The 14,990-nt window shown below is 45.0% G+C and overlaps 1 long non-coding RNA gene across 2 annotated transcripts; it reads left to right on the forward strand.

The window, feature by feature from the left end:
• The first annotated feature begins 7,420 nt into the window (after window positions 1-7,420).
• On the forward strand, window positions 7,421-14,780 carry LOC147031881 (uncharacterized). 2 transcript variants are annotated; one of them, XR_015054767.1, is made up of 4 exons: window positions 7,421-8,533; window positions 13,772-13,813; window positions 14,195-14,286; window positions 14,432-14,780. It is a non-coding gene; the product is annotated as an uncharacterized LOC147031881 (long non-coding RNA). The 2 variants fall into 2 exon arrangements; XR_015054766.1 differs by lacking the exon at window positions 7,421-8,533 and having other exon boundaries at window positions 13,581-13,813.
• Window positions 14,781-14,990: the final 210 nt, after the last annotated feature.

The raw sequence follows: 14,990 nt of genomic DNA on the forward strand, positions 1-14,990 counted from the left end.
TGAAGTGTTGAGAACAAACTAATATTTTGCTTCACTCGAAGCCAAACAAGCACCAAACAAATCTTACAATTGCTGGAAGTCTGGTACGAGTGGTAATGTATCCATAAAGACGTCATTGTAAACACCTGGATGTTCATTAAAATTAATTGTTTGAAAAATAAAATTTTTACAATCCCACTTTCAATCAGCGACAGGTGACTCGAGTTGCCTTCCATGAAGCAGTCCATCATGGTTCACTTCGACATCATCAGATGAGGTTTTGTTATTTTAATTTGTACAGTAAGTGGGGATTTGTGGGCTCTATATGAAACATTTGAATGAGAGACCAAATTGCTTCAATTCCCTTGTGAGGTGACACAGTGGGAGTTGGTGACGAAGAAAATGAAGATGTAAAATTGCAGGGAAAAGTGAAATAAAACATGAACTGAAATGTAGAAAATGAGGAAGAGGGAGAAGCACAGAGCGATAGAGAGAGATATCTGATGGAGAGAATATCTGATAGATATTCATTCCAGGATTGTGTTGGAAGGCAGGATAATGATGCAGATAATGATGACAATGCTCTTGAGTGGATTTAACTTCCTTTTATTGATGTGTGTGCAGAGGAAGAAGTCATAATGATACCCGCTGGAGAAGAAGATGCCATGTTTGGCAGCAACGCTCTCATCACTCCACCATGTAAGCGTTCCAGAAACGCAAAAATATACACCAGGCTCTTACAGTTGGCTGATTCCAGCTTTTTCAAGTGAACAGTCTCCAGAACTAAGGTATGATAAACACTCGATGGAATTTATTTCATCACTTGGATCCTTTTTGTGCCCATGTTTGTCAATCTGTCACTCGTTTGTTCAAGAATATCATGATGAGAACTCAATGATCCTGAGTGTAGAGAATTTAATAATTAGAATGAATACCTCAAGCAAAGTCGATGATGCGCCATCGCAAAACCCCATGCTTCACACCAAAAGCAAAGTTAAAATGTGCCCGAAATTGCATGTTTTGGAATTTGACCTTTTGACCGCCCTCGGGAGTGGGGCCAAAATGACACTGCTCTTCTTGCCAAATGATGATCCCAACAACCAAGTTTGGTGAATTTCTGCCCAACCCTTGAGGAAGACAGAGCATGATGGACGGACAGACAGAGCCGATTACAATACTCACACAACTGAATAACTTGGGGGTTGTGTTCATGAAAAAGTTGTTCATTTCTCCGGAAATGTGACAAAAGGCCCTTTCTGGCTTTACATGACATGTGAGAAGATAAATAAGTAAAATAATATAAATAAATAAGTGCTGATTCATGGCTGTTTTAAATGAAATTATTTTATGCTTAGAAATGGTGAAATCTCATCTTGAACACCCTGTAATTCTTGCCAACTCATAATTAATTCTCAAATTAATTTGATCTCCAAAACATACCGATTCAAATTGATGAGTCAACTGTGTCCACCCTCAAAACACTTGTATTCCCCACTCCCTCGTTTATCTTACTCTCCAAATTTTATGTCTTGTTGTACCTGTGGGATTTAAAAATATGTCATGAGGTTACAAAATTTAAGTTTCAACAAGGACATCTCAGCCCCCTCTCGGTCTCTTGGTCCTCCACCTTTTGGGTGGTATGAAGAATATATCTGTGTGATATGAAAGCTAAATCTTGAACGTGTTTTCAAACTATCGGGTACACAAGCCAAGTAAATGAGATGGTTGTCATGGCAACATAATTCAGCAAATCTAATCAGGTTGAGTTAATGTCATGATGAATAGATATCTCCAATATTAAAGCAAAACGTTCAACACTTTTAGAAATATCACGTACTCAAAAGTATAGTACATGGACAGATGTTCGGTCCATCGGATGGACGGAGCTCATTTTAACGTCCTGCCCCTCTGAAAAACGAAAATTGACAATTGTTGTCAAGAAACAGTTGAAAATAGGAAAAATAAATTGAGGATAAATGACAAAAAAGATTTTAAGTGTGGGTGATTTAAAGTTTAAATGATTTGTATATCTATGTGACATCCATCCACCACAACACCATACTTCGTCTTTTATATCCGTACGATGCACTGTGTATACATTGGTCAGACATCCACCCATCCTCTGGTCACGTAATCAATGTGTGGCTCCACATGCAAACAATCATTCAATTTAAGTTTACTGCACACAGGCAGGTGAAAGAAAATAAATATCCACCATGTCGGCCAAGCTGATGAATACGTGTTTACCTGATTTGTGTGCTGTTGTGATGATTTATGATGGCTGGAAAATAAAATGCAAATAATTTATATTAAGGTTTCATTGTTCATCGAACTACAATTCTTATAATTGCAACTTTTCACGTCTTGTTTGTGACATGACGAGGAATTATTACGACAGGCCGTAGCTTCATGCTCCAACGTTCCACTCTTACCTTCCAGAATGTTCCTTCCACCACCAACCAAGAACCCCACCAACAGGAATTATGAGAAGCAGTAGAAATAACATTTTTGGGGACCAACGGTAAAAACACAATTTGGAAATATAAAAAATTACCCTGGTACGGGAGAAACGGTCATCTCTGCGAGAAAATATATAGCCTCCTGAAGGTAGGGCAGTTTTTGCAAACTTTGAAGTCACGTGACACGAAAATGAAAGCGAATATCGACAATCCGGCCCGATGAAAATTTAGATATTGTCCCATAGATTCATATGCCACAATCAAATTCAAGATCGCTTGAGAAATGGCAGAGGAGATAGAATTTGAAAATCGTCATTTTCACAACGGACGGACGGACGGACGGATCGAAGGACATCTACACCCATATTATTAGGTCATGCTCGAAGAGATGACCTCAAAAGGCAGAAAGAGAAAACCCATGAAGGGGAATGGCAAATTTCTTCACATGATATGCAGTTACTTTATTCACATGACAAGAAGGAACAAAACTGGCATTTGTAAAATTTACCTTTCGACCTCATCAACATTTAAAATATTTTGTTGATGGATCATTCCAGCTTGGACAATTTTCCATTTTGTATCATCATATGAATCTTATCGAAGTCGATTTTAGAACAACGGGGACATTTAACAGTCCTGAGACTTTTGTTGGCAAAGATGTTTTTCCCCTTTTTGTTGGCAAAGATGTTTTTCCCCTGACACGAGTCATCAAACAGGGCTGACAGGGTGGCCAAGAGGTACCCACACTCGCATCAAAGCTGTCGAACATGGGTTTGAATGTCGGTCCACCTCTAAAATGTCATCCTGGTGTTTAACAGACTGGGTAAATCATCAATGTGTGAGTCGTTCCTTTGATGGATGTGAAGGCCGTCTAGTCTTCCGACATAAGTTGATGGAAGTTAAATATTCCCAAGGTGTTCTTCACCGAGAGTGGGCGAGCCTGAACAAATTAAAAATTCCTGCCCAAACTGCTGCTCAAAAGGCAATGGCAAACCACCCAGTATTGTTGTGGGCCGGGGTTCGGTGGCGATAAACGAGCATGAGGTGGAGCAGTCGAGTCGTTTCCACCGAACATCCGGAATTTAGGTCGTGACTCTCGGATAAGTCCGAAAGGTCATGGGTCCCTTTGCGGACCGTGGTCGCCAATATTTCGACGGCGTGGGGTCGAGTTAATTGCCAAATTTCATTACACCTAAGTCCCCACGTCGTCCAAGTACCAAGAAAAACCACACCCTCGACGGGCTATGTCGAACCGGGCTGCTCTCGCGACCTCTGTCCAGTATAACCGAGCGGAATTACCAGAGTCCGTCGGACTCAAATGAACAATTACCGGCCCAAACGGCCTTTCTACTTCTCAATACGCTCCATGCTAGGCCAATGAAAGAAAGCACAGAAAACGAGCTGGTACATTTAAAAGGGGTTTATTTATATGGGAGGGGGGACACAGAGAGCAGAGATAAACCGACTAAAAGCAATGCAGGTATTCTAACAATTCTATTCTTAAACAATTCTACTTAACGGACTGGCGCCACACACACACACACACACACACACACACACACACACACACACACACACACACACACACACACACACACACACACACACACACACACACACACACACACACACTCACAAGAACTGGGCCAGCCGGCCTTTATTGAGGCCTCCGGCTCGGAAAGAAAAGCGAGCCGAAGGCCAGGGTCTGGCTTGCACCTGTCCGCCACGTGCGGTGTACGACGATCTGGTCACGTGGCGGGACTCGAACCCACAGCTTTCAAGCAGCGCCAAGCACCAGGGACCGTGCTCTCCAACTGGCCATGCACCAATGAACCAAGACCAAGGAGAAGATCAGAGACGACGATGACCCAGGACCAGACGAACCAGCCAGCACCAAGACCCGCGACCCCCAAGACGACCAAACTCCCCAGCCTGGCGTTCCTTTATATCTTTCTTGTCCGAGGTGAGAAAATCGCCATCTGAGGTGGTCTCCACCCTCATTGGCCGGGGTGTCGTGGGTAAGTCGCCTTCTGTGGCCATCTCAACTCTCATTGGCCGCATTGTCGTTGCAAAGTCGCTCTCTGTGCGTGATTGGACAAGGGGTGGAGTCGGAGCTGAGGCGATGAAAATGTCCGCCCACGTACGTGGTCGAACGCACCTGGGCAATGGCGTCGGTGTGCGAAGTGAAGTGAAGGAGATTTGTTGTGAAAGAAACTTCGCAGTGCACACATGTAATTCCCATTAGACACAGGTAGGGGACCCGAACTATAAACACATACTTATCGAGATAACTAAACTTGGGGACTGCTGTGGTGGTGGCGGTCGTATGGCAGCGTCGCTGCCAGGGTAGCTATCATTTCTTGAAGTACGACTGTGTCGCTGATGCAGTGCCCCTCTTCCAGTACACACTGGAACTGGTGCTCATTTCGCCAACCTCGGAAGGATGACAGGCTGAGTCAACCCCCTGGTGTGCTAATTAATCGGCCGACGGGGCTTGAACACAGGACCCGATGATCCCAAGCCACCACCCGAACCACTGAGCCAACACCAGGCTGCTGGGGACTGCTGTCTGTCTGTGTGCACAAGGCTTCCAAATCCGTACCAGTACAACCCTTGCTCAGGAAGTTGCTTTGCGGCATGGACGCTCAGAATAACGAGTATGGGACATGACATTTCAAATAAAAGTAACAACTGAATGGGGAAAGAGGAAAAAAAAAATTGAAATGGAATTAAAGCTGTTTAAAAAGGAGAGAGTAGAGACATATGGGGCAGAGACAGGGAAGTAGGGGAGAGACAGTGGAGTGGGGGAGAGATGAGCGATAAAGGAGGGGGGGAGGGAATGGAGGGGATGGGGAGGCAGAGGAGGGGAAAGAAGGAGTTGTGGAGTGAGAGAAAGGGGTAGGGAGACAGGGGAGAGAGGGAGAGAGAGGAGGGGAAATAGGGGAGGGAAAGAGAGGGGAGGCAGCGAGAGGGGAGCAGGATAGGTAGGATTGGGGGGGAAGTGGGAGGGGGGGGGGGCGTTGAGGAAGAATGTTTGCCGTACCACGTAAGACAAATTTCGATGTATTCTTGGTGTTTGTCCAAATCATGAAACCATGATCCAGTTGTCTTTCAATATAATTTCTGATGGTCTAATATTTTGTTCTGTGTTGCTCTTGATACAACATGGTGGCAATATTTATGGCCCATGCTTTGTTACCTTTGTGTGGAAGAGTTGATTTATATGTGGATTGTTTTACACAACATGACAGAGGTTAGTTAACTCGGGCTAACCAGGATCTGAAATGAGAAGACAATCCAGAATGCAGCTTAAGCGACAGTTGACGCAGTCGAAGGAAGAGCGTCCTCATCTCAAGCATGATCTTGGTGTCACATCGGATGCTTGATGAACATGTTGGTCTCCAATTGTGCTTGATTGATTATTTATTCTGAAAGCATCGTTCATTGCCACTGTTACATGTCATGTGATCTGATGTGTTGCGATAATATAAGTGATCAAACTTCTTCACTTTCTAATCTGTTTGGTGGAATGGTTTCACCGCCAGTTGTTTCAAAAAGAAATGCTGTAAAAAATATCTCTGTTCGTCGTAAAATATTCCAGCCAAACATGTCAATGATACTTGTGCAAGACAAGATAACACACGGACTGAAACCACAATGCAACACCAGAGGGAATGAAGCAATTACACTTGTTGTCATTTTGATTGTAGCTAATTATTATTTATTGTAGGGAATAATTTCTCTTTCACAGAAAATGAAAATGCAAAAAAAAAAAAACCCTGAAGTTGAAGAAGCCATAAATGTTTATGAAGCCGTGAATGAGGTAAGTCTTCTTCTTCTTCTTTCAGCTGCTCCCGTTAGGGGTCGCCACAGCGGATCATCCGTATGATCCGCATCGTGATTTGGCACATGTTTTACGCCGGATGCCCTTCCTGACGCAACCCTGGTCGCCTCTTACGACACAGGGATATGGTACACCTATCTTAACCGGGGTATACACCGGCCCAGTTTTTTCTGGTACTCATTTCGCCGACCTCGGAAGGATGACAGGCTGAGTCAACCCCCTGGTGTATTAATTCAGTGGCCCAACGGGGCTTGAACTCAGGACCTCTTGGATCCCAAGCCGCTGCCCGAACCACTGCGCCAACACCAGGCTGCCATGAATGAGGTAAGTCTCTTTTCTAATTCCTGTGCTTTCACCGTTAATTGCCTGAAGAATCTGTGGTGAACATTGTGTTTCACACTTGTGAACACCGAACCACCTCAAAAACATCACAAGGACGAAAGTTAAGAATGCAGACAGGTTTCAGGGTCACTGTGTTTCCCATCCATCATGCCTGCATTTGTACCATGTGATGTTTTTGAGGTGGTAATGTGTTCACAAGTGTGAAACACACGGCGTTCACTGAGAGATTCTTCCTGTATTACCATGCTGTGGGACCCCTTTCAGAAGCGATGTGCATCATCTCTTCCTTTCGGTCGGAATGGAGTTTTCCATGTGGTAAAGGAAACTTTCATTGATTAACTTTAGTTTACAGCGGTTTTCACCGACTGATGAGACAGCTGTTTGATATCTCTCCGCCATGATTGCACTCTGCTCTCTGTGCAGGTGATGCATTCAGGAAGTGACAGTGACAGCTCAGTGGGATTGAGAGATTAAGGCCTTATAAATGATCATTAAAATGAACGATCACTCTCACCTTCACTCCGAGGAAAGGGTTCCATTGACAGCAATGACTTGACAAGGCGAGTTGAGGAAGTCAGAAAGCTAGAAAGCTATCAAGGCGGCCTTGTATGCCACAGGCAGTGAGATTGTCAAGCAAAGCAGGATACCACACTGTCAAATGCCGATATGTTCAGGGAGATGGTCCTGATCTCTTGAGGTTGAAGGTGTCCGACAATTGCTGAAAGTAAGTAACAGCATGTTCAGAGTTGAGTGGCTGGGGCATTCTCCAAAGTGTTGATCAGAGATGGGGCTGTTTTTAAATTTCAAAGATCTGATGTTTGTGAAGATGATGGACAATGCGACGTCACTTGCATATTATGGGAACAAGCTTGCTGCCCTGTCATTGAGAGGATTTGTTTTTCCACCCTTCTTGTGAAAGGGAGTGACTTTTAGCAGATGGCAGGTGGCCAAAGGATGACAGACTGATGAGAGCACACAGAAGAGAAGCTCGAGCAGAGAGGTTGATGCTGGACAAAACTTTCTCTGCCATCTTCAGTGTGTGAGGCAAGCCTGGTGTTCGCTTAGTGGTTAGGGTGGCGGCTTGGGATCCTAGGGTCCTGAGTTCAAGCCCTGTTGGGCCGCTGAATTAATACACCAGGAGGTTGACTCAGCCTGTCATCCTTCCGAGGTCGGCAAAATGAGTACCAGTGTACTGGTAAGGGGGACACTGCATCAGCGGCATAGCCGCCTCCCAACCAATGATGCAACCATAAGCCACAGGCTGCACTCGATAGAGAGAGTGTGTGAGGCATAGACAAGACTGTAGCGGACGAGGGAGTCATGTGGGGACGGAGTGTGAGTTGGTTCACGTTTTGAAGCAGACAATGTTGAGACATTCTGCCTTGTTTTGAGTAAAGTCCAGGATGAAGCTGTTTAAGATAAGAGAGAGGATGGGGTGGGGGGGACTCGAGGGGGGTGCACCACCAAACTTGATGAGATACCATCAGGACTTTGAGGAAAGAGAATGTTGGGAGAGTTTGGCCTTGAGATTAACGTGATGACCTTTTCTGGCTTGCTTTAAGGATAGACACACCAGCAGACCAACGGGTGTGGGGAGACCAACGGGGGAAAAGCCAGGGGTATGTGGATATTGGCAAGAATGATCATTAGCTGAGACCTGAATGGGTGATTGAAAACCTCTCAGGATTGCGATGTCTCCGAGAGGGTCTTGTTAAAAGGTCAACATGGTGTCTCTCTTCATTCATCAACCAACACCTGTCAACCCTGCCCCCACCCTCCAAAAACTAATTAAAAAGCAATGTATTTTACTTTATATAATAAGAATGAAATTTTTTTTGCAGTGAGCTTAGTGATGCCTCACTGATGAAGGCCTTGAGTGCAAGCCCCAGTCGCGCCAACATAACACCAGGTGGGTTGACAGCCTGTCATCCTTTCGAGGTAGGCAAAATGAGCACCAGCTTGGTTGGAGGGAGGCGGTCGAGTATCCTGTCGAAGTGGTGACCTGTCCAACATTGTGCCCCCATGCTTTGAAATGGCCTTGGCAGCCTTACGTGTCCCACGGCACAAGAAAGACCCATCTCGTGTTTGCAATACAGTATTATATATCTTCTTCTTCTTCTTTCGGCAGATCATCCATTATGATCCGCATCATGATACATATATATATGTATTGTTACGATTGTGGAAATTCGCATAACACCATAAAGGGTCCTCAGGCGAGATATATCGGTAAGTTCATGTGTAGTTAGCCCAAACCCGTTGTTTAGAGGGAATATGTGTGATTCAATATGTGTGTGCAAGAACAACACCGAACATCGCCACAACCAACATCTGAACGATCACGCCATTCACTACACGACACCAACAATCACGCCATTCACACCACGACGCCACCTTCCACAACTACGCTACCACCATCTTCGCCACTCTCCATTCAACGAGCACCGTGCGGTCACGATCTCCGCGGGACGGATGAAAGGAGCGGAGTGGCAGCAGCAACAAGGGTGCGAAGGGGCATCTCCCGCCCAAAACTACCGCCGGATTTTCCCTCCTGCTTTTCCCGCGCTTTGGCATGGCGGAGGTGCGATTTGAGCCAGAAGTCAAAGGTGAAAAAAGGTGGGGGCCTGATTTTGGGGGAATAATTCCCTGGCCCCGAGCCAAAACTGACTTTCCTCGTCCCCCACACGGGGAGGGGGGAACGAGAGGGCACGCCCCTTTTTGGGAAGCTTCCAGAATGGAGGTGGAGCCAGAAACGGGGCGAAGGGCGGAGCCCCACCCGACAAAAGGCGTGGGCATGGAGAGTCGCGGGTCGGTCGATTGTCGAGAGTTGTGGTGATTGTTCCTGGTCGGAGGTTCTGTTCGTTCGTTCCTGTCGGGCGGACGACACGTGCAGGCGCGGGGCACGAGCCCAGTGGACCACGCCGGAGGGACTCGGAGTTACGGTCGCCAAGGGCTGGACGACGCGCTAAAGGCTCGGACACCTTGACGTTTTAGCCAGCGATGGCAACGTATTAAAATGTATGTAAAACGCTGGCTTACGTTGAACTTTTGATGTTTTTTTTTTAAAGATTCGGACGTATTCATAGCGACTTGGTCTTATGTATAACGCATTGGTAACGGACACAGAATGTTTCGTTGTGTTATAGATAACTTATACCAACAAATGCTGAACCTGTTGTCGGCCTACACAACCGATGCCCAACGATAGTCTAACTTAGGCATAGCGCGTTGCACGCATCGCCGACGATGTCGTGACGTAGCCTATTAAAAGTCTTACGCACAACGATTCGAATCATAACTGCCATAGAAATGGAAGTGTCAACATCGCAGTCACACCTTGGCGATCTTGCCAGCGTATGCCGACCTAAGAAAAATGTGTCTAAAACGTTGGGGCACGTCAAATACGTTATGAGTAAGTTTGGTATACGTGAGTAGAACACTAAAGTACGCTATCATACGTCGTAGTAAGTAGAGTACGTCAAGAAATTTTAAACATGTTTAAAATTTTACGACGTACTCGGCGTATGACACACGTTCCGCATGCGATGGGGATAAGTTTTACACACGATATGTGGACGCTTACACACGTCCACAAAGGCTACTTATAAGTCGAAACACGTCACGGTAATGTCTTTTTTACGCGAAACTTATTTCTAACTTATGTTTGACGTGCTTTGAACCAATTCTGTACGTAGTCCCAACACACATCGACGTACGTAGACGTATTCCAATGACGTCTTCCGGTCGACAAAAAAAAAAAAATTAACGTGTTTCTAGCTTACAACTGCCATATAAAGACGTGTTCCCAGCGGTTTTGGGAATTGGTATATAAAAATGCTGCTCATAAAAGGGGAACCCAACAGTGTTTTCGAGTCCTTTTTGAGTCGATGTCCATGTCAGCAGTAACAGTATCAGTATCAGTATTAGTATAAGTAATAGTAGTAGTTTGTTCATGTTGGCAGTAGTAGGTGAGTGTGAGAGGGAGGGTGTGGGTTATGATGGATGGTCCTTGCGTCCGCGTGTCCACGGGTAGGAGACATCTTCACCATTGTTCGAAGTTCTTCGCGACTAATTTTTTATGGGGCTTTTCCAACAATGAGCTATAGCTTGTTTTTACGATTTAGGTCTATTCATAACGGGTTGGACAAATGCACAATGAACTAATAATGTGCATAGAGCGCTTTGATTACTTATAGATACGATATACCAACGAATAATTATCGTGTAGCCGGCGTTCACAAACTATGCCCAACGATAGCCTAACTTATCCATATCGTGCGGCAGTTTATCTTTGCCGGTGACGTGGAGTTTGCTATTCATAGGCTGCCACTCAACGATTTAAATGGCTGCATCTCCACTATTGAAAGTAGACGCTTGCGCTCAACAATTGGATTTTTTTTACACTCAACGACTTTTAAACGGTACCACTCAGCTATTTTCATTGTTTACAATAAACGATTTAAATTGCTGTCACTCGCCTTTGTTTTTTGACGCTGGCGCTCGGAAATTTTAATCGTTTCTATTGAATGTGCTAAATCGCTCAAACCCCACTATTGAAAGGAGACGCTTGCGCTCAACAATTGGATTTTTTTTACACTCAACGACTTTTAAACGGTACCACTCAACTATTTTCATTGTTTACAATGAACGATTTAAATTGCTGTCACTCGCCTTTGTTTTTTGACGCTGGGGTTTGGAAATTTGAAGCGTTTCTTCTGAACGTGTTAAAACGCTCAAACTCGACTATTTTAAATAGACGCTGCCGATGGACAATTGGAATCATAGCCATCTCCCGCAATGAAGCTGAGTCTTTGGGCCTCTCACTCAATCACCGCAGGTTGGTCGGTGGTCTTTCTGTCTTCTACCGACTCCTCTCCAGCCTTGCCCCCCCTGCTCTCTCTGCGATTTGTCCCCACCACATTTCCACAGGGCGCTCAAGGTCCGCCAACAACCCCCTTCTGGTAAAACTACCAAAATCACGAATCACTGCTCATCTTCACTCTTTCATTCCTCTTTTTTCCCGCCTTTGGAATAAACTTCCTCACTCTATTCTTTCCCATTCTTCCCTGCAGGCTTTCAAAACAGTTGTTCACTACCACCTCTTATCTTCCCCCATCCAAATCCTCGATCTTTTCTACCCCCGATAATCCACCCAAGCCCACTTCCTTCATTTCTCCTGCTTTCCTTCCTGAAAGTCCCTGAAATGTCCATCTTCTCTTCGCCATGTTCCCTGTCCCATCCCCATCCCTCTCCCTTCCACAGTTCACCTAATGTGTCTGTTCCCCACTGTTTTGTCCCTTCCACTCCCGCCCCTCTTGTCTCATGCCTCCTTGCTGTGAGTTGTGTGTTAGCTCTCATACGAGCCTCGACCAAGGTATGCAAAAAAAAAATTAAAAAAAGCTAGACATCGAAGCGTGAACATCCTCGTCATGCCGAAGAAAAGTTTGAAGAATGCTGCAAATAAGTGTCCTGGCCATGGCCGTGGACGCTGACGCAAGGACGATCCATTATACCGACGTCTTTCAGCTGATGAGTAACTTAAAAGTAACGTCTGTCGATGTGTGGCAACGATCGCGTAACGTGCCAACAACACGTTAATCATAGGTTAGAAATAAGTTTCGGGTACGCTAAACATTACCTCGGCGTGTCTCAACTTATGATTAACTTACAAGTAGCATGTGTTGACGTCTGTCAACGATCGCAGACCGTGCATACAACTTGTGGCCAGCGTAGCGGAACGTGTGAGTCATACGCCGGCATACGTCGTGAAATTTCAAGCATGCAAAAATTTGAGGACAACCAAAAAGTACAACGTTTAAAGCCAACGTACAACGACGTATGGCAGTGTTTTTCAGCGTGCTCTCAATGTTATCAAAACTTACCCATAACGTATTCAACGTGTGCCAGCGTTTTAGAAATTTTTTTTTTAAAATCAGCATACGTTGGCTAAAACGTCAAGGTGTGACCGGGCCTTAAGGGAAGTCGCGACTTCCATTTCTTTTGGGTTCTGTGTAAACGTGTGTGTGTGGCGCCAGTCTGGTGAAGTAGAACTGTTATAAGTGTTGCCGTGAATTGCATTATTCGGTTGTAGTCTGCGTGTGTCTCTTCACTTGCTTTTATTGTGTTTTCTTGCTGACTGTGACATACGTGCCTTCCGTGCTGCCGTATGGCGCGTAATAAATGTGCTGGTCCAATTGTTTCCCGTTTCGCTGCGTCCTTTCCTTTGTTTGAATCTCCATCTTGCATCACGTAAGGGATTAATAGTGGGTTTAAAACACCTGGTAAATAATCTGAACAATCAAGTTCGACGATAACTCCGCTCGGTTATCCCTGTAGCACGGAACGAGCCGCTGAAGCGGTTCGTGTCCGGAGTCGACCTGTGGCGTGATACAACTCCTCCGTACGCTATCCGCGCCGAACAGCCCGACGTTCAGTGTTCACAGGTGGTGTGGTTGTTGGTTGTGAAGGAGAAAGGCGAAGGTGGTGGAGGGTTTTCGGTGGTGGTTTGATGGTTATGGTGTCGTTTGGGAATGGCGGTGAAGCGATGTTTGCGGGATGGAGTTGTGAAGGTAAAGGTCATGGCTGTTTGCGTTGATGGTGGCTTAATGGTCGAAAATAACAACAGAGAAAGAAAAAATGGCTAACTCAAAGCGTCGCAGCCCGGATGAATCACATAAATTCCCTCTATACAACGGGTTTGGGCTAACTCCACATGGACTTACCAAGAAATCTCACCTGAGGACTCTTTATGGTATTATGCGAATTTCCACAACCGTAACAATATATATATATATATATATATATATATATATATATATATATATATATATATATATATATATATATATATATATATATATATATATATATATATACACAGTATATAGATACACATATATATTTGTAAAAAAAACGCTGCTGATGTCTGAGCTTGCTTGCCCCACTCTTATAATCCTCCACATCTTACACACCCCAGTGAATTTAAGTTGATAAACTGTTTATCAGTTTGATGAGCCGAATTGCCTTCTCCGACCCCCAAGGTTCTTGTGTGTCTTGTTAGTTCCACAATTATGGGAAGTCCGTTTGTCAGGCATGTTTGATTGTGTTTCCTCCTGTAAGCACAGAAATAATCTATTGTTGTTTGCAGATGAAGAGTGTTGGTGACCTTTATGGTGTGTGCCGATTTCAGGTGAGGCTACGGGAAGTTGTGGCGGGATTGGAGATGGACAAAAAAAAGTCTCATTCTCACTGAGGAAATTCTGCAATTCTATATTATCAGTTGTAAAACTTACCTCAATTCGGCCCTTGGCCGCGATGGAAGTTGAATTTAAATAAAATTTCTCTCGCATGTAAAAAAATAATGTCCATCGACCACGTGTTCGGAGTTCCTCCATGTTGGTTTGAGCTCTGAAAAGCGTAGATCGACATTTTGTGTTCTCTGTGACTTGATCTATTTTTGAATTGAATTTCGCTCATTTCCCACTTTAATTCCTCTTTCAAAGAACTCTGTTGAAAGGTAAATCTTTGTATTTGTCGTTTTTATGTGCTTTGTGTGTACATTTGCTCGCAGGTGTGTTTGAATGGACATTTTCACAATGGAACTTGGAACAGGCCCCGATGTGTGTGTCATTGGTTGTTATCTCCATTTGCAGGTTTTAGAAGGTGAGAATGGAGACCTACCAGGTCTCAAAGTATGTGCATTTGTGATCTTTAAACATAACATGTCATTCTCTTTGCTAACCCCACCTCCTCCCCTCACCTCTCTCTCTTTTTTCCTCCCCCACCCCACTCCTCACATTCACAACAGCAAGCAAGACCAGAAGTTAACACAGCCACAATGCCTAAATGCTGCCCTCCATACCTGCAACCTCCCAGCTATTGTGTTATACTCCAATCGATTTCCCATGCTTTCTGGTTCAGGACACAGTTCAAGCCGATGAAACCTTTGTCGCCCCTGTGTGAAGCGGGGCCATCGCCGTAAAATACAAAACACACAGGAAATGGCGCTCTGTGTTAAGGCGCGGCGGTGATGGTCATGTTTAACCCTCGACCAGTCAAAGATCCCCGGGGGGTTAAAGACAGCAAGATAAGCTTCAGCCTCACTTGTTCTCAAACACCTGTGTCTGTCTTGCTCTTTCGTCCTTCCCGTTCTTCACTCCCCCACTCACCCCCCCCCACTGGCGTCGAGAGGGGTGGGGGCAAACGGGACGGCACTTGGTGGGGGGGGGGCGGCAAATTTGTTTTGTTGCATCTATCATCCATCACTATCGACACTTCTGAGGACAATTTTCTTGTGGCGTGTGAAAGCACAAGGAGGGGTTGAACTGTGCAAATGGCCCCACCCTCCGTTTACTGACCAATGATTG

Source organism: Eptatretus burgeri, chromosome 2 (assembly GCF_056783735.1).
Source record: "Eptatretus burgeri isolate ZD-2024b chromosome 2, Ebu_testis_v1, whole genome shotgun sequence".
NCBI classification, from domain to species: Eukaryota; Metazoa; Chordata; class Myxini; order Myxiniformes; family Myxinidae; genus Eptatretus; species Eptatretus burgeri.